This window comes from Ictidomys tridecemlineatus, chromosome 5 (assembly GCF_052094955.1).
Source record: "Ictidomys tridecemlineatus isolate mIctTri1 chromosome 5, mIctTri1.hap1, whole genome shotgun sequence".
NCBI lineage: Eukaryota > Metazoa > Chordata > Mammalia > Rodentia > Sciuridae > Ictidomys > Ictidomys tridecemlineatus.
This window is the reverse complement of record NC_135481.1, coordinates 2,899,792-2,920,010: the sequence shown is the minus strand read 5'-3', so window position 1 is coordinate 2,920,010 and position 20,219 is coordinate 2,899,792. Positions and strand designations below refer to the sequence as shown.

The 20,219-nt window shown below is 37.8% G+C and overlaps 1 non-coding gene across 1 annotated transcript; it reads left to right on the top strand.

Moving 5' to 3' along the window:
* Positions 1-466: 466 nt before the first annotated feature.
* Positions 467-538, top strand: Trnae-uuc (transfer RNA glutamic acid (anticodon UUC)). Its single transcript has one exon. It is a non-coding gene; the product is annotated as a tRNA-Glu (tRNA).
* Positions 539-20,219: the final 19,681 nt, after the last annotated feature.

Genomic DNA, 20,219 nt, shown 5'->3' with positions numbered 1-20,219 from the left:
GTCGTATCCTTAAACTATGACTGGAAAAAGCTGGTTCTAATAGTTACCCTTAGCATCAAACGTGAGGGTCTGAGACCTGCAAAATATTCTCATAACTTGGTGGTTCTTTTCCCCTAATTTTCTGAACCATGTAAACTATTCTTTTTCAAATTGCACCGCAGAACCTTTTAATGGAGATATTTGGACATTGTAGCCGGGGTGCAGGCCCCAGCAGGACGGGATCTGAGAAAATCAAGAACCTGACGCTTACCAGGGCCGGCTGCCAGCCCTGGGGGCAAGCTGAAAGCCCCGCGGCTCAACACCAGCTTCTGTGTTTACCCGCGGAAACCAGCACAGGCTGCTTGAATGCTGAGAGCCCGCGCAAGCGCAGGGAACAGATCTGGCACCGGAGGCGGAGTCGACCGTGGGAGGCGGAAGCAGATGCATCTGATTCAATTGGTTCAGACAGGAAGGCCTTGCTATCGGTTCCCACATGGTCTAGCGGTTAGGATTCCTGGTTTTCACCCAGGCGGCCCGGGTTCGACTCCCGGTGTGGGAACACACAGTTCTTTTTAAAAACTATTTAAACTTAAAGCCACTTTAGCAAAGCTACTGAAAAATACTTGTTGAAAGAACACAGGTTGCTCCGAAGATTCGCGCTCCGGAATTTCCGACCTAAAATCCGAGTAACCATTTTTACTTTATTCTTCCATGTAATTCATTAAAAATTTTCTTTTAAGTGACATTATTTAGTGGTTAAACTATTAGACAAAGCAATTCCTGTTCTAGCCAATTCAGAATTCCTTATGCTGCCACTGTTTTCTGCAGAGCTGAAAGCAACATGTTGAACAGGATGGAGGGATGTGGAGAGGCCTGAAGAGCTGGTATTCTGAAGCTGCTCAAATTGAGTACTCAGGGGGTTGGGGGCAGTGCTTTTTGAAGCAGAAACCACAAGCGCTGAGATATATAAAGAAGTGAGCTTTCTTCACGAAGAAATATAGCTTTAGCAGAGGATTGCATAGGAAAAGAGGGTGAGAGGAAACCAGACCCCTTCGCCTACTCACTTCTGCCAAGTAATACACAGGGAAACTGAGGCATGCAATCAGCCTCTGGATAGAGTCATGCTTGTGGTTAGGTTGAGGTCTACGCTCCGAAGTCAAAATTTCAGACACCAAAAGGGCTTGAAAACTTCGCTTCCAAGCCATTTTTAGAATGGAATTCAAATATTTATCTCTGTGTTTAGGGAACGCACTGGTTAATGTATATGCAGAACATTTTCAAACAGCACTTTCAAAAGTTGTCTGAACCTATCCTGGGCTCTACTAAATAATGTGACCAACTTTATGGTACTCCAATTGCTGATATCTTCAGCTTGATTTGGACATTAAAAAAAAAAAAAAAAAAAAAAAGCTGAGAAAGTGGGAATCTAAACCATGGAGAATCCAGATAGTTCATAAACCGGTAGCATGAGTTGCAGGCAAAACTAAGATTTTATTTTGAATAAGTCGTACTGTTCATACAGAATCATACAGCCTCCTTTACTCGACTGAATATTAATTCTAGAATCTCAGCTTGTAATTTATAGGTTTTTATATTGGAGTCCATAGAAGATTTGACTACAAAGATAGCATCTGAGTCTTATTTTTTTATTTAGCGGTGTTGGGTATTGAACGCAGGGGCCCTCTACCACTGAGCTACATCCCCAGCCCTTTTTATTTTTTGAGACAAGGTCACCCTAAATGGCCCAGGCTGGCATTGAATTTGCAATCCTCCTGCCTCAGCCTCACTAGTCATAGGGACTTCAAGCATCATTTGGGTCCTTCAGAAATTTTTGCTTCAGCCGTCATCCATTATGTGACATATGATAAATTCTTTTAATATTTAGGTCCAAAAAGTGCCCTTCATAAATACCTCTCAGACTGATTGCCTTCTCTCCATTCCCACTCTCACTACCAGACTACAGGATTGATTTTGGCCAGAATTTCCAAGAAAGACTCACCTAAGATTGGCTAAAGTGATAAAGAGAGAATTTTGCATACTACCTTGAGAAAAAGTGAGAATGTTTCATTTGTTTTAAATCATATCATCAGGTTAGCCTGAACCAATGTCGTATTGTTATATAGAAGTGAAATATAGGTGTGAGACTGGGAATGGATACCTACTAGCCCAAAGAGTGGACTTCTGCAGTCATTCTCTTGTTTGCCTACCTATTCTTTGGGAGCATTAGATCCCTCCAAACCATATTTCCCAGACTCCCTTTCCAGCATATACTCTTCCCTTTTCCTGATACACTTCTGATACCTGCCTATAGGAAGTTCTATGGAAGATTAATATATGTCACTTAAAAGCAGAGTCTTTTCTAATGCTTCTAATAGTGTCTTTGGGCATCCCCTGGTGGCTGCCAGAAACCAGAGGCATTGGTGATTCTGACATGGGTTGCTGTCAGCTATGAGCCACTAGTAGTGGCAGCAGTGGGCTGCTGTGGGCTGCAGTAGCCCTGGAAGTTTCAGCAGCACATGAATAGATTTGGCAGTGGTGGTTCCAATGGCAATGCCCAGAAGGATCCACATAAAATGAGCTCCTGCTTGAAGCAATACCATCCTTTTCTTTTAGTTCCTTTCAGCCCTGAGTAGTATCATCTGTGGTTGCAAATATCTGAATAATCCAACCGTTATCCTCTTTTGCTCCTCTAGCCCCAACTTTGCAAAATGTGTAACAATTCCCTCAATTAGATTTCCTGTTTGAACTATCTGTTCTCTTGTTCAGACTAATACAAGTGTTATTATCATGTGGTTTCATCTACTATTATGTTCTCAGTATTACTGACTTATATTTTGGAGGGCAAGGCACACAATCATGCCACATGTCAGGACAAGTTCTTGTAATAATATTTCAGCTGAGATCTGAAAGATAATTTAGCAAGGCGAAGGGGTGCATAAATGTACCTAAGCCAGATTATTCTCAAAATCTTTTTGCCTTTTGCACTGGTCAAGTAGATGAGTTACTAATTAGGTCCTTGAAAAGACAAACTACATTTTTTAAGTCTTTGTTGGTGGCATAAATCTCTAACTCTCCCTGGGATATATCACCACTTTTGCTTTATTATTTTGTCAAGAAGGCGGGGTCCAGGGCTACCATTTGTCTTTTTTTTTTTTTTTTTTTTTTTAACCATAGCAGTCCTCATTCCAAGATTCAGGGAGCAATAAGATAAAGTCAGTGACCAAGGGTATACATGTGCATGCATTGTACATTACAGAATTAGTTGGATCCACAAACTCAATGGAACCACTTTGAGACAGACTTAAACCAAAATTTCATTGATCTCTGAAGCTCCAAAGGGTTGCACAAAAGTATTGAAAGACAGGAGTAAGAAATAACCACAACAATAATTCTGAGCTTCCTAAATGCAGGAAAGTATCTATGTTTAATAATAATTTTAAAAAACAGTGTAAGTTCACAGGACAAATGGCCATATGGCCTCAAGTCCTCTGGAGGAAAGGTTATTGTGGTGGTTGGGTATCTACAATGTATTCTTGTGGCAATGGAGAAGAATCTTGTGGTAATGGATCCAGTCTATTCTTCCTTCATGTGATTCTGGACTGTGAACTGATTCAGCTCTTGGTACTAGATGACAAGCAATATCTCCCCATTGCAGAGACTAAATCAGGTTTCTGGACACCAAAACTTGAGTTTTTAAGTTATATAAATTGAAAAATATATGCCAGTTAGTGGAATACCATTTACTGTATTCCTCAGATATCACTGCCAAAGATTCCTGTTTCTCCAGCAATGCTTCCATAATTGATTGTACCTTATTCCTACCACCTTACTACTTGGACTGTGTCACTCTGGATTGAATCATGATCTCCTGTGATTTTTTTTTTTTTTTTTTGCCCCAACCCTGGCAATGAAAGACTGCTACCAATTTTTTTTTTTTTTTCCAAGCAGCTGAGGGATCTGTTCACCAATGTATTTCTTAATAGTTAATGAAGGGAATATTTTCTGGGCCTCTCTGGGACATGTAGAGAATGAACAAATTTGTGGTTCCAATTAAAAAACTGTACAACATGACTATTTGACTAAGCCTTTAAAAACCTTGGTCCATCTTATACCATGAATACACGGCATTACTCCTCGTGAAGATAGGCCACTGTGAGCCCAGAAAATGGGGAATTAGAACCACTCTAAGACAAACACATGCAATCCATATTGACAAGTTTGGCCCAATCCAATGTTATCTCCTGCCTCTTTTGCCTCACCATCTCCATTCTCACAAAACTTTTCTAGCTTCCTTAAACATAAATTGACATAATCTTACAGGTATTTCAAAGTACATACTATCTCATGCTGGGTTAGATTTTAGACTTGATCTCCTGACTATTCTTGTTTTAAATCTGGAGATATTGCAGGGTGGCGAATGTAGGCCTGGTATAGAATGGGCATCCTCTTTGGTAAGGTAACCGTGATGGGAAAGATCCACATGGAGTACCGTGGTGTGGGAAGCATGGTCTGTGAACCTGCAACATTGGCATCACCCAGGAGCTTGCTATAAATGCAGGACTCAGGCCAATTCCAAGAACCACTGAGTCAAAATGTGCATTTTAACAAGAACTTCAGGTGATTCTTATGCACATTAAAGTCTGAAAATAACTGATAAAGACCTCAAGCAAGAGAAGACTATTTTCCTCAGATGAAAAAAGATGCTGCTTCAACCGTCAAGAGAAGGTTCAGGGAAATTTGGAGCTTTGTAATTCTCAGTTTCAACTCAGTCGGCTCAAATATTCCCATCAAATATTCCCTTTACATTTTGTGGAGATCTATTCTTTCTTAATCTGTGCCTTCACTTTCACTTAATTGATTTGGACAGGCTGTGAATCTAACCCATACTGTAATTCTGTAACTTATACAATCAAATCATGGGCTTGGATTTCAGCTGTGTATCTTATTTCTCCAAGTTGCAGGAATAATAGATTGTCTGAGGGCCATGATAAAAGAGATCTAGTCCTTTAAAAATATTTTGAGTTGAGAGTTTAGAGCCTTGAGTAATTCATTTTCTTTCTATAAACTCTCCAGTGTAGCCAAAACTAGCCAATCCAGCATCACCATAGATTCTAATAGTATCCTTTGGTCCCAATACTTTATCTTCAATGACGCTGCCTTTATCTTGAATAATTCCAGGTTATAATTTAAATAAATATTTTGCTGCAACAATTGTGAACTACCAGTAGCTCAGTTTTTACAAGTAATGAAGTCATTACTTTGTTTATGCCCAAGGAAAGATAATCAATCTCCAATTTTCTTCTTTGAGAGTCTGTTCCCCAAGGATGTTGTTGATTACGAAAACCACATCAATAGATGTCTAGCCAGAAAATCAGGACACATTTTAGTTTTTGTTTATTTGTTTTGCTGTGCTTGGAATCAAATCAAGGGCCTTATGCATGCAAGGCAAATATTCTACCACTGAGCTATACCCTAATAAAGGAAAGGACATGGAGCAAAGAAAGTGGAGGTGGCATTAAAAAAAAAAAAAAAAAAAAAAAAAAAACAACTTAGGCACATCTAATGCTGACATTGTTTGATCCTGCAGATAATAACTTCTGGAACTTCCTAGGCTGCTAATTTTGCAGCTCAGCCACTCTGTGGTAGCCACTATAGAAGCATGCCACTCATTTATACACACTGCCTCAGTTCCTATAACTGCCTAGGCTGATGGACACCTTCTATTATTACCTCTCTTGAGAACGCCAGAGATGCTAAAATCTGGAGGCAATCATGATGGTAGAAAAGAGAATAAAAATTTGCTGTTCCTTCTACTATCCAATCTCCCATCAGTGCTTAAATTGACAGAATCTAATCAGAAACTAGCTGACCATATGAACTGGCAATGTCTATCAGATTACAGCCTTCTGAAATATAGAGCAGAGGGAATAATCCCAATATTTATCATATTTATTACTAATTTTTATTAACCTACTGGTCTTCTCTGAAACTGGAAGTTATAGATTTGGAGTCTACATTTAAAAAAAAAAAACTGTTCCCAAAACATTCTTGTTTAAGAACCAACACCCTGCTTTGCTCACAATTCAGGAAGGGATCAGAAACGTGGTTTTGCTGTTGCATCTGACACCCACCACAGTCCCTTGTTTGACTGATTGAGCAGATAGTTGGGTTGGGCTGAGACTGGTACCTTACCACATGGCTTCTCATTCTCTAGGGCTTCTCCACACATCATGGACTTTTCAAGCATGGTGACCTCAGAGTAGTTGCACACCTTACATTGTACTGGCTTGCAACAGAAAGGAAGCAGGAGTGAACACTCTTAAAAGTTAGGCTCAGAACTGGCCTAGTGTCACTTGTGCTTTATTTCATTGTGCAATGTAGTTCCAAACCTGCATATTTTAAAGGGGGTGGAGATCTTCACCTCTCAGTAGGGGAGCAAGTGGCTTATTTTAAGTACAAAAGGGCCCTGATTTACAATGGATCCACACAATTTTTTTTTAGCTTTATGATGGCACAAAAGTGATATGCATTCATAAAATACACACTTCTAGTTTTGAATTTTTATGTTTTCAAAGGATGGTAATATCTGGTGCAATCCTTTTGATGCTGAAAGTGGCAGTGAGCTTCAGCTCCCAGTCAATCACATAACAAAAAGAAACAATTGATACTCTTTAAGTGCACTGTTCTGCTAACTAGGATGTTCATGAGGGCACATGTATTAAATGTATTTTTTTTACCAATATTTTCAATTTACAGTGGGTTCATAGGAACACAACCCCATCATAAATCAAGGAGTATCTGTAAACAGTGAATATTTGTTGAATGCAAACTCTGACTATAAACTGTAACTTCTCTTTTTCTAAAAACCTGTCATGCAAGTTGATTTTCTGGATGCAGGTGTACACCTCGATATCCTGGTGGGACCTAAAACGAACAGAACGTGGACCTACATTAAAAGCAAAAGATACCATCGACATTTGCAAGATGCACCAGGACAACAGAGATACTGGAAACTGCCCAATTACAAAATATCAACATGTTCCACCTGGTCCAGCAAATTCTTCCACTCAGTCTCTGTTATAGCAATCAACCTTCCATTTTTCTCTTACCCCAGACTGCTAAAATGTTTTGGCTACCAGCCAATGAAGAAAGCCAAAGAGCATTCCTTCTGCTTCCTTATTGGTCAATCTTTAATAAAACTCCTTCTTTTTGCAAAAACCTGTCATAGTATTAGTTTTTATGCATATTAACCTGTGAGCCTTTGCTTGGTATTGAATGGACAGGTGAATGAAGTTCTGGAAATAGTAATTCTGTAGAAATATCCTTCCTTCTAGCAGGCAGTGAAATCCACAGAACCCATCCACTTTTCCCTTTTCTTTGGCCACTAGGACCTTAAGAGTTAAACAATATGGCCAAGCACAATAACCATACGATCCACAGTTTCTTAGTACTGTATCCTACTTCCTCTCTCAAGACCCAATCTCCCTTTCACACTTTGAAAGTGCCTTCTGCAACTATGACTAATGGCTCTATTTGCAGCCTCAGTAAAGTAAACTTCAATTTTGTTGATGAAGCAAAATGTGGATAAATAACAAAAAAAAGCAATTGACCTTTTATTGAAGCCATCTTTATTAAAAGGAATGAGTTCTTCCTAATGCTCCCTGAGGGAGGAACAAAACAATTGAAATTATCTGGCGGCATATAATCTAAAGAGGGATAGTATTGGCTGTGACCCATTTTCCTTATATTTGCATGAACTGCAAAAACCCTAGATTTGCACCAGCTGGTTCACCCTTATCATTTGAGTATCACACGTTCCCTTACACATCTATATTTGTTTCACAACAACATTTTTTTAGCAAAAATAAATCATTCATGGTTATGTATTAACAATTCCTATAAATTATTTTAAAAGGAGGTTAATATTATATTCATATTAAGATGTACTAAATATACAAGGAACATGTTACTCAACAGAAGATGTGAAGCCATAAATGTGCCCTGATGGTTAAGTTCTGAACTTCCTGGCATCATTGTCACACTGCTTTTGGCTTGGCTATTTAGGTGCAAAACTCTGAAACACACATTCTCTTACATCCCCCAGATGGCAGAATCAGATGAGCACATTTTATGCTGTTTAATATGTTCAGCGACATTTCTCAACCACGATGGAGCTATATACCCTCCCTAATGCCTGTTATAGCATAAAACCAAAAGTTCAAACAAGAAGCAGGTAATAATTATATTCTAATTATTCAGCACTGCCCAGGGTGCTGCAGGCAACACAAAGAAATGGCCGGATTCTTATTCCTTAAGCTGTTTTTGTAAGGAGCAGTTGTTAAGGGGGGGGGGTAAAATATGGATAACTCATGCATTTATTTGCTGATTCACCCACTCTCACAAGGGAAAACCTGAGTAAGTTTGTCACCATCTTTGTTTCTTACAACTGACATCTAATCAATTTTGATGTTTCCTTGAGTTGATTATTTAAAGAGAAACAATTTCTTCTTCCCCTTCTGCATTACCATGGCCTTGAATCCAAAGACAGCCCACTTAAACAATCAACCACTTCCCATTGGCTTTCTTGAACATCAAGGAGTATTTGGATTGCAAGGGTGCCTGGAAGCAGCCCCAAGACATCTTATATGATTTTCCAATAATAGGTCTATGAAGATTCTTAAACAGACACATGGTCAGAAACTCTCTTACTCCAACATGCACTTACATCTCCTGCATCAGATAACAAGCATCATAGCACCAACAGTAGGTTCCTGGGTTACGCCACCAGAGGTGGAGTCTGTACCCTCTACCAGACAGTGGAATGACAGTCCTAGGATGATTGGTCCTCCTCTACCCCCTGTCTTCTCTCCTCTCAACTCACCTGTCCCCCTTTCCCTCAACCACTGTTTCCATTCAGCTTAAAGATATAGGACCTAACAGTAGAGAGCCATATCTTAACAGTAATTGTTCCTAGAGGAGAGGACTGCATGAAAGGAAGAAGTCACCACCTGGGAGGGGCATGATCAGCCTGACTGGTGGTATTTTTAGGTATCTTTTCCTGGAAATTCCATAATATTCTAAATATATTGCCATTTAGTACTTTTCTGCTTTAGCTTTTGTCCTCATATCAACTCCTATCTTGAAAAAGATGGAATCTGCCTGTTGTTTTTTGTCATGAAAATTATACAGCTAATAATCTCAACTGGTTTTGAGCATTTTTAGGAAGGGGACAAAATGAAAAACAAAATATGTTAACGGAACGTGGAAATGGAAATGATTTTTCAAATACTTTTCTATGCTTTTCTGTATATTCTAAATACTATTTAATAAACAAGGGCTGTCTTTACAGTTAGAGAAGGCTATGCTAACAAATTAGTGTATACCTCTTCTTCCTCTTCCTTTCCTCTTCCCTTCTTATGGGATGTCAGAGCACAAGTAGCATAAGAATGGCATCTGTGCAGATGGTGTTTCTTCATGGGGTTTTGGGGTATGAACATGGTGAAAAGAAATTCCTCCTGGAGAAATGACCCAGCATGGGGTATCAGAGGCCACACAGGTCAGAACGTATGGCTGGGAGGGAGAGTATGGTAGAAAAGACAGGGGATGCTTTATACAACAGGATTAAACAAATAAAACAAATGATGGGAGATAAGTTTATTACTGTTAGAGAAAAGAGTTGCACACATGAAAAAGAGGAGCCAACTGCAATGAACGATGTGTGGGATTGGATTGGTATTTGAGGTATTGGTGTGAACTCATGCTTTTCAATATAGATAGATGATAGACTAGGCATACAAAGATATAGATACACTGTCTATATATAGTAATAAAGACATAAATCTGTGCGCACATGTGTACATATATTTTTAGCTCCCTCTCCTGAGAGATCTTGACAGCATCAGCACCCCAATGTCAATGAGCACACCTAGATCCTTTGTGTAATAAAGAATTTGGCCAATGTATGATATGTCAAGATCATTGTATTGTCATGAGCAACTAATAAAAAAGAAAAAGAAAAAAGGAAAATTTGGCCAAATCTGTTTCCCAGCTTCTGGGATGTAACTTCGAGATTCTTGGAATATTATATCTGATAGGATTGTGTTTGCTTGCCTAGGGGCCTAGGATCATATTGGATTACCTAAAACTGTGATTAGAGCGGAGACTAAACACGTTCATATGATCTTCAGATAGGACTGGCCGTAATAGAAAGAACAACAGTGTAATTTAGGATGAGGGTTTTGGGTCACTCAATATCCGTTTATCTATACTCTAGATTAGTCACATAGGCAATCAATTAATCAAGCCTGCCTGAGGCAGCCCCAATGCAAACGCTGGACACGAAAGCTTGACAAGTTTCCCTTGATGGCAATCCTCCTATGAGTTACTATAGTAACACACCCTGATGACTCCATGGGGATAGGAAAGTAGAAGCTCTACATTGGTACTTAGTCTCTGTTTCTTCCCTAGACTGATTTTAATCTGTTTCCTTTCCCTATAATACACTGTATCATGAGAATAATAGCTTTTTGTGACTGTGTTAAGTTTAGTGAATTATTAAACCTGAGGGTGATTTTGCATACTCCTTTAACTTGCAATTGGTATAGACATGAAGCGGTCTTGGGGGACTGTGTCCTCTAACTGACTGACTCTCATAGCCCACAGCTTAGCTTCTAAATAGGATGTTCCATTAAATGGAACCAGAACTCCTTAGAAAAAGAGCTGAACAAAGTGCAAGGGAAGGACAAACATAAGATGAGCTAAAATATCTTTATATGACATAAAGCAAGAAAGTGCTCAAAGAAATGAGGGTGGGGTGGGGTGAGGGTGGGGGTGGAGATGTCAAAAAAGACACCAAAACCAACCAAAGGGAAATCAGGGGCAACTTGTACATCAAAAGAAGTACAAGTACAAGGGGTTGGGACTGTGGCTCGGTGGTAGAGTGCTTGCGTAGCACATGCCAGGCCCTGGGTTTGATCTTCAGCACCACATAAAAATAAATAAATAAAACAAAGGTATAAAAATTAAAAAAAAAAAGAAGTAACGATAGTAGTAGACTGTGATATTTTGTAAAAATAGGAAGCCATGACCCTGTAACAAATATAAATAAATAAGCCCAAAGTTTGAGTAGGAAGGAACACCAACATAATTTCAAAGTTCTCAGAAATCCTGAAGTTTTACTCTTGCCAATCTTATAAGTTTTACAGATGCCAGGAGAAGACGCAAGTTACATGGGTGAAAAACAAATGACTTTATTACTCACTGCACAGCAGGTAGAATGAGCATCATGTTTGTCTTATTTTCCCTGTGCCCCAAATTCAATGACACTGACATGAAGAATTTCCTAGATAGATGCAACATGCACAGTGTCTTCACATTACTACCAAGAAACCCTGAAATTAGAAAATCCTAAATGTCTCTAATGGCCTTTCAACAAATTACCTAATCTTTGCCCTAGAATGGAACATTATCTTTATTTTACTAGATAGCAAATAATGCTTGGCTCTGTACCAGGAAGAAACAATATTTTTGTCTTATAATGCTATTTTCTGTAACATTATTGAAAAAAAATAAAGATTGGCCAGAATAGATGGTTGTTAGTGCCTCTCAGATGTACAGAAATGCAATATTTCCAACAAAAGTATCTCCAACAAGGAGCTACAGAACCACATAGGATAGTTGAGCCATCTTGGAATTGGGAGATTAAAGCAAACAATACAATGATAAGGATTTGGGGAAAAAAAAAGAAAAAAAAAACAGCCAGCTCAGTACACTACAGATTGAAGCATATATAAGAAATGGGGTCTTACTACTCATGGCATTTGAAATTTGTTTCTCTATTCTCCTTTAAAACTGCTTTCCTTTCTTTCTATGCCCTTTGGAGTTAATCTAAGGTTATAAATAAATACATCAAAAATCCCACTGCACCAAGTCAAGGCATCCAGGCCTGAAGCAGACCACGTGGATGCAGAACACTGGGTGGGTAGAGACCTGGAATTCATTCTCTGCTTGATGTCCTGTGGACATGTTCTCTCCATCATATTGTCCCCAATTCCCATGCCATAGAGTCTGCACCTGTTCTTTTCCATGTGTATCAAAGCTGATGGTCTCCTTTAGACATTGCCTGTGTATTTTAATCTCTGTAAATACCTGATAAAGTCCCTACTCAGCCTCCTGAAATAGGATGTTGAGAGCTCACAATACTGGAGGATCCTTCTATTGACTGAAAGAATAGGTTAACAAAGAAGAAATGAATACAGATGTAGATAAATATACACACACACATACTCACATATACATATATGGTGGAGAATACATACAAAAATATGTACAATCATATCATGTTTACATGTATATGCATGTGTTTTCTTCTTACATAGCAGGCATTAAAGCACACACGAGAAAGCAGCATTAATAGAAGCGATGTATTAAAAATTTTAAGCCGGTGATATTTTTGATGTTACACAACTGATTTCCTTGGTGGTGACTGCTATATTTTTAGCTGTGCTTTGATCACTCCTGCTGGAGACAGCTGTTTCCATGATCCACAAGAGTATGTGGTGCATACATCCATCCTGTGATTTTGAATAACCACGATCAGTCATCTTCCCCCACAGTGGAGTTTCACTCTCCAGTTGTTCTCGTCATTCTCTTATTAGTTATCCCAGTGTTGGAAAAACAAATCTGCAATCCAGGTTTCTCGTTTACCACATTAATCTATTATTCAATAATAAAGTTCCTTACAGAGCTGCATTAATTAAAAGCAAGTACCATAAGAAAATTGTCACTTCAAGTGTCACTTGTCACAACAACCTGATGTTCTTTTCTTTCTGTCATTTTTAGAACTTTGGTTGCCCTGGTAACCCATAGCAGCTTTTATATATAGCACCACTTATATTCAGTTGGTTTATTTTCTTTCTTTCCTTTTTTTTTTTTTTTTTTTTTGGTACCATCAGGAAGACAAGCTGTTTTTCCTCCTTTTAACAAAGCTCATAATGTGGTGGAATAATCAGGCATAATGATAGGTTGATCCACAAAGGAATAGTACATGTTAAATGAAAAATTATTATCTTGCATCTGTATATTAAGATGATCTGTTTGAAAAAATGAAATTTCTAAGAAGCAAGTCCAGCTTTAATCTCCCAGGTACAGGCTCATTAGAAGTCTGTAGCTCTAGGATATAATTAGTATCTTGTAAAATAGCAGACAAACAAAACAACTGCAGGTTCAAGGTAAATTCAATATGTAGCTTTGAACTAGTCTCTTGCCAGGGGCTACGGAGCTCCCTGACGCTGTGCTGGTATCTTTCGTGGTTCTCAGTGTTTCCCATCCATTCCCCAGGAACCAACACCAAAGTGCAATGAGAACAAAGCCTTCCTGCAACTGACAGTCAAGAAAAAGAAGTATTCTCTAAGGGCCAGATAACATTCTGAAAGATACCAAACTACATACCAAACAGGGAGAGACCAGGACAGAGGCACCACCACAGGCTGGCCATGTATCTGGATGCCCAGCCCACATACACAGGCAATTCTCAATTCTCTCTTGTTCTGATTTTGTTATGGTTTGAGTGTGTCCCTCGCAGGTTTGACTGTTGGTAGCTTGATCCTCAGTTTGGCAGTTTTGGGAGGTGGTGGAAACTTTTAAGAGGTAGGAACAGTAGTGAGGTTGTTGTGGTTTAGATATGTGGTATCCCCCTCATAAGCTCATGTGATTGACAACGCAGGAGTGTTCAGACCTGAACAGATTAGATAGTGGAAACTGTAACCTAATTAGTGGATTTATCTATCTGATTGATTAGTAATTTGAATGAATTACTAGGTGGTAACTGTAGGCAGGTGGAATATGGCATGAGGAAGTAGATTACTGGGGGCATGCCCTTTGGGATTAGATATGTTGTCTCTGGATGCTCACTTCTCTCTCTCACTGCTTCCTGGTTGCCACAAGCCAAGCCACTTTCCTCTGCCATACCTTTCCGCTATAATGTTCTGCCTTATCTAGGGCCTAGAGCAACGGAGTTGCCCCACCATGGACTGAAACTGTGATCTCAAAATAAACTTTTTCTCCTGATTTTTTTCTTCTCAGGTACTTTTGTCACAATGATTAAAAAAATCAACTAAAATAGAGGTGGTTGGGTCATTGAAGGCACTGCCCTTGGGAGGAGTTGCTATAGTTCTTGTGGGACTCTCGTTACTTCTTGAGAGATGGTTGTTACAAAAGTGCCAGTCTGACCCCTGAACCACTCTCTGGCTACCGGTCTTGCCATGTGATCTCTCCCTTTTGCATACACTCCCACCATTCTGATGGCATCAGCCATGAGGTTCTCACCAGAGTTGAGCAGGAGCTGATATCATGCTCTTGAACCTCTAGAACTGTGAACTAACCAAAGCTCTTTTTAATAAAGTATTCAGCCTTGAGTTTTTTCTTAAAATAACAGAGAATGGTTTAATGCATCTCTCAAGTCCTTTACCTTCTAATTTAGTTAGGCTTATTATTTCCATGGGAATCCACCTCTATTCTCATTTCACTTCACCTTCTAATTGGAAGCCTCTTGCCTGAATTGATCTTTTTTCCTCCTATTCAAATCCTGCGCAGTTGAAATGATCTGAGTGCTTGTGTCCTAGGTGACCCCTCCTAATCTTTAGCTCTTGGAAAACTCTTAACCTCTTTTCTTGTCTCCATGACATTTATAACCACTCTATGCCACTCAATTTAAATATTCGCCCACATTTTATGTAGTTCAACATGTTTATTGGGCATGTACTTTTTATGTGCCAAGCTTTTATTAATCACCTATGTGTGGGAGAGGGGATGTGAGCAAATGGAGGTTTAGATAAGAGCCTTCAGTCTAGTGGAGGAAAACCAACACAAAAACAGACCATTTCAGTATAATTCAGTCAGAGAAAGTGAGCTCAGGCAACAGTACAAGCTGTACTTAAAAATTTCTGGGGTTTCCTGGAGAAAAATAATGCCTGAAATGAGTCTTTAAAGAAGAATATTTAACTGAGAACAGAAAAAGGATAAGGGCACCTGAGGCAAGAGAACAGCATGGAGAAAAGCCCAGAGTCATGGAACATCAGGGACTGTGCAGGTCAGAACAACAAGCACCGCAAGAAAATAAAAGGAAGGACGAACTGCTGGAGATGTGAGTAGGAGCCATGCATTAAAGTTCTTGCTTGCCTTGGAAAAGGACTGGGGCCTCATCTGAAAAAGCAAGAACCATTAAAAGATGCTAAGTTTGGGAATGCCCTGTTTGAATTTGTTTTTAGATTGGGATGTTCTCTGTGTCATATCTCCCCCGTATTTGGGGGGTATATTTTTATATTAATATTAGTTGATTTCTTACATTAGGTGATATTTGAAAACATAATTATTTTAAAATTTCCATGTATACCATAATCTATAATATATAAAGACAATCTATAATATATAAAGATGATCTATAATATATAAAAAAAACTCTAGAAATACATGAACTGTTCAAAAGCCACTCCTCCTGATTTTCTATAACTTATTGAGAAGTCATATGAGTACAATGCACAAAAGTCCTAGACACAAAAGCATGGCAAACTAAAACAGTCCATCATCCATAACACCTAATTTTAATTGACCACATATTTTGAAGGCCACAAAATCAGCGCTCAGAGGGAAATTCAGAGTCCTAAATGCTTATATTAAAAAAGGAGTAGCTGAGTGTGGTGGCACACACCTATTATCCCAGCTACCAGGGAGGCTGAGGCAGGTGGATCCCACATTCAAGGTCAGCCTGGGCAACTTAGCCAGACCCTGTCTCAAGATAAAATGAAATAAAAATTAAGGACTGGAGATGTAGCTCGGTGGTAGAGAGTCCCTAGGCTCAATCCATATTTCCACAACATAAGAAGTATACAGAGTTAGAGGGGAAGGGGAAAGAAAGGACAGGGACAAGAACAAAGAGGAGGAGGAAGCAAAGGAGGAGAAGAAAGCTAGGAAGGAAAAGGAGGAGAAGAAGTTCAAACTAACGTCAGAGAATGAAAGGAATAGGAAGGTTACAGCAGACATAATTTAAATTAAAAAGTAGAAAAACAACAATTAAAATCAACCAAACCAAAAGCTGGTTCTTAGAAAAGATCAACAAAATTTTCCAGTGTTTAGCTAAGCTGAATAAAAAGAGAGAGAGAGAGAAGACCAAAATCCCTAAAATCAAGAATGAGAGGACATTATGATTAAATGTACAGAAATAAAAAGAATTATAAGAGAATTCCATGAATAATTTTACAGCAAATTATATAATCTATATCAAATAAAGTAATTCTTAGAAACATAGAAACTACTAAAACTGACAGGAAGAAATAGAAAATCTGAATACACCTATAACAAGTAAAGTAATAGAATCAATAATTTAAAAACTTCCCAACAAAGAATGGTGAATTCTGCCAAATATTTAAACAAAAATTAATACCAATATTTCTCAAATCTTTTCAAAACATAAGAGAAGAAGGAATACTTTCTAACTAATCTGATAAGGTCAGCATTATCCCTGATATCAAAGTCAGAAAAAATACAAGAAAACCACAGATCAAAATGCTTTATGAATATAGATGCAAAACCAACAGAATACTAGCAGATGAATCTGAAAATACATTAAGTGGGTTATGAAGTAAGACCACCAGGAATTATTCCAGAAATCCAAGGGTAGTTCAACATGTGGCTGTCGATCAACGTGCTATATCAAGTCAACAGAACAAAGACAACAGACGCAGGAAAGCATTTTAAAAAATCCAACAAGCTTTCATGAGAAAACAAATTTAATAACTTGGTTAGAAGGGAATTTCCTTAACCTGAAGAAGGGCATTTATGGAAAAAACTTATAAATAGCATCATATTCAATGGCAAAAGCCTAAGTATTTTCCCATTAAGTCAAGACAGGACAAAGATTTCCAATTTTGTCGCTTATATTCAGCATTGTACTGGAAGGTCTCACCAAATCAATTAGGCAAGAATATATAAAAGATATCCAAATTTAAAAGAAAGTAAAATTCTCCCTACATTAAATTTATATTAAAAACCTTCCCAACAAAAATGGTGAATTCTGCCAAATATTTAAAGAAAGAGACATGATCACAAATATTTATATTCCTAAAGAATACACAACAAAAAAACTATAATAGCTAACAAATTCGGCAGTGTTGTAGAATATAAGATCTATATGCCAGTAACCAACAGCCTGAAAAGCAAATTAATAAAATAATTGCATTCACAGTAACTTCAAAAATAATAAAATAGCCATGCAAAGGTTTAATTAAGTAACACAGCAGTTATACTGAAAACTATAAAATATTTCTGGAAGAAATTGAAAAGCTAAATGAATAGAAAAATTTGCTATATTCGCGGATTAGAAAACTCAGTATGCTTTACAATGGCAATACTACCTAAAGCCATCTAGAGATACAACTTCAGGTCACATATTATAAGATTTCATTTATATGAAATATTCAAAATAAATAAATATATTTGGGACATGGATTAGTGTTTACTGGGTGATATAGGAGGGGAAAATAGGACTGATTGCCTAATAGATGAGGCATTATCATTTGAGGTAATGAATATATTTTTAAATTTGATAGAAGTAAAAAAAAATTTGATAGAAGTGGTTGCCCAATATTTCTAATGTACTAAATATCATTGAATTGCACACTTTAAAATAATTAATCTTGTTTTGTGATTTTCACATCAATAAAAAAAATTATTTCCTTAAAAAGACACCTAATATTTTAAAGGAATTGTAGAATTTAATTAGAATTAAAAGCAGCATTAGAAGCTTCTGGTCCAAACTCCTTGTCATGGACACCTTTGGTGTGCTTGACCTTTTACACACTTTCTAGGCCCTTCCTTCCTTCCTTCCTTCCTTCCAGCTAACCCTCATTAGGGCTAGGAGTGCAGCTCAGTGGGATATCACTAGCCTAGCATTTGTGAGAACCTGGGTTTCATCCTCAGGCTACAAAAACAAATTAAACAAAATCCAGCTGACCTCCATTGCTACAGTGCCAATGAAAACATCTGGGTTCACACTTCTGGACACCAACACCACTCACCACCCACTGAGCGTGCATACTCTTTGTGTGAGTTTACAGTGCCAATGAAAACATCTGGGTTCACACCTCTGGACACCACCCACTGAGCGTGCATACTCTTTGTGTGAGTTCCTAACTCCCAGGGATCAGTCTGAGGCTGTGTCCACCTTCAGACTTGGAATCTGAATCAGAAGTTTCCAGGTTTGGTCTGGCTGAGTGCAGATGGGCAGGCTCCCTGCTGTTGACTGTGTTTTGGAGTCCAGAGCAGAGGAAGCCTGAGAGGAAAGAAAAATTAAGCAGTCGAGGAAAGAGCAGTAGAAAGGAATGACAGTGAGAAATTACTGACTACAGATCATTCCTGGGATAATTCTCTCCTGAGAACTAATTGATGCTCAAAACTTGGGCTCCAAGTGGGATCCAGTAACACTTCTAAATTTTTTTTTCAAGTAAGTCACTTTAATGGAACTCTGTGCCTTACGACCTATATACTCTTTTTAAACAGATAAAACCAAGGACTCTACATGACTTAACTATAAAGATTAATTATTTAATTGGCATTCACCAACATTCATAAAAAATAGTAATTCTTAAATAAGTCAAATCAGAAAGATTGATATTAATAAATAATGATGTTGGTGCAGTTTTGTTGGTGTCAATTGCTATTACCAGAAAAAGAAAGTGTGCTTAAAAAATAGCTACAACAATTCTTTCTCCCTAAACAGAGGGGATTATAATAATCTAGCTAGAAGGCAGAAGACGGCCTCAAGACCATCTTGACTTCATAGTCCAGTCAAAAAACAAGTTACAAAATCTTGAGATAATGAAGAATAATTTCACTTTTAAAAAGGACTATGCAGCTGGTGGTGCACACCTGTAATCCCTGCTGAGGCAGGAAGATCTAGGGTTCAAAGCCAGCCTCAGCAAAAGCATGGCACTAAGCAACTCATAAGACTCTGTCTCTAAATAAGATACAAAATAGGGCTGGGGATGTGGCTTAGTGGTCGAGTGCCCCTGAGTTCAATCCCCAGTACCAAAATTAAAAAGAACTAGGTAAAGAAAAATTAAGGTTCTAACATTTGAATTTAATTTTATCCAGTTCATTAAATATGCCTTACCTGCACTTTATAAACTTTCATTGAAGGTTTTATTTAACATTGTTAAATTTTTTTCATGTATATATTTCTCATTTTCCATATTCATTAGCAAATGCTAACAGTGTAGTTACATAAAACTTAAAAGTTATATATGCCACAAAAATCCTTGGCATTTGATTTATCCTTAAAAGATTAAAAAAAAATCCAAGGCACAAATTTTTTTGTGGGGGAAAGGAATATAGATCCTTTTATGTAGCAAAAAAGGCTACATAAGTCATTTTATCTCCCAAAGCTCCAACAAACTTATAAAGTCAAAGGAAAGCTGTTTTGGTACAGTACTTACTTTTGAATTATATATAAAAATCATCAGTTCTGTTTTTAAGATTGAGAAGATGAAAAATTAAAGTTACTCTAATAAATATGTCAGTAAATTGATACCATAGTCTATACCAGAAAGCAAATGGATGAAATTAACTTGACCCTGATTCTACTAAGTCCATTGTTTTAATTGAAAATTTAGTGAAATTTGAGGATAGAATCAGAGTTGCCTTTGTATAGGGACTGTTTCTGAACCACTAAAATGATTCCTCAGTGTGTATGTCTGTGCTTCAAGATGAAGATATATATTAATAATTGACAATTTTCCTTCCCCATTACTTTCTAAGACAATGTAATGAAATCTATAACAGCAGTATAGACCTTCTCACTACCCTTTCTCTAATTTTAAGGAGGAATATTGAGGCAAAAGTTAAGCACAGAGGAAAGAGAAAATCACATAATTTATGTGCATGTCTACATGTGTATGGAAGTGCAGATGAAAGAAAAATTGAATCTACCCTACAAATAGAGATCCAAAAAAATCACAAGTTTGTAAAAGATCGATCTTAAAAAAACCAAAAGTGTTTTCCTTGAGATTCTAGAACTCTAAATTTAACTGTTGAAAGGACCAGTATGATAAAGGACTTGTTTTACTTATAAATGCAAAAATCTGTTATCAGGCAAGCTAACCTTGCAGATGTAGCTCAGCACTTTGTAAAGTACAAGAACGAAAGAAAAGGGACTCAGTTTCTCTAACATTTCATTTCACATGGTGATT